Here is an 860-nt window from a genome sequence, read left to right on the forward strand (position 1 = left end):
ATAATTGTTTTAACTTGTAGTTGTCATCTGTTGCTTTATGTTTTACGTCAGTGACTTCAGACTCCAGAACTCAAGTGCTGCTTGGGCCAGGGTTGGGAAACACTGTTGTATGTTTGGACTTTTAAAAACTGGACCTGGTCAGGATCCAGCCTGATTGGAGGAGGCGTCTTCTGTTCTGCAGGAGTTCACCAGGACCAGAAATCCATGTCTGTAGATATGAGATCCCAAACAACAGCCTCCACAAACTAAGATTATACTTTCAGGGATCATTCACTTTAGTTTCTGGCTTGAGGAATGTGTTTCTAACAAGTGTGGTCTCGCTACCCATGATGATGAGGGAAGGTGTTTTCTTCAGAGCAGGAGACCAGTGAGGAAACCTGATGTTTCCATTCCTGTTGATGATTGTTCAGTGTTGGTTCATCTGATACTGATGAAGGAAACATGTTCTGAGTGGATGATTCTCATATGTTAAAAATGAAGTAATGATTTGTTCAGTGTGTACCAGAACTGTTTGGAACCTGGTCAAATCTTTTAACTGATAGACTGGGTTAGAAACATTCTTTTTAAAAACAAGAAGCCAGCGGTTGTGTCTCTGGGGGTCTTGGGGCCGCCAGGGACGAGGGAGGCAGTGATGATGTAACTAGCCTTGTTACTGTTGAACTACTACTAGTTATAATACTAGCAATAATGATACTAGGATTGGTAGTGTTGTTATTAGCATTATGGTTGTTGTTTCTGTAGATTTATTTTCTGTCACTATTACATGATTGCATGTTTATATTTGTATTGTATTTGTATATGTATTTGTATGATCATACATGCATGCATGTAAGACATGCATTCAAAAATACTTACAAACT

General features: G+C 39.3%; 1 non-coding gene across 1 annotated transcript; it reads left to right on the forward strand.

The window, feature by feature from the left end:
* Nucleotides 1-247: 247 nt before the first annotated feature.
* Nucleotides 248-455, forward strand: LOC133462986 (small nucleolar RNA U3). The gene has a single exon (XR_009784310.1). It is a non-coding gene; the product is annotated as a small nucleolar RNA U3 (small nucleolar RNA).
* Nucleotides 456-860: the final 405 nt, after the last annotated feature.

The sequence above is a fragment of the Cololabis saira genome, chromosome 16, assembly GCF_033807715.1.
Source record: "Cololabis saira isolate AMF1-May2022 chromosome 16, fColSai1.1, whole genome shotgun sequence".
In the NCBI taxonomy this organism is placed as follows: domain Eukaryota; kingdom Metazoa; phylum Chordata; class Actinopteri; order Beloniformes; family Belonidae; genus Cololabis; species Cololabis saira.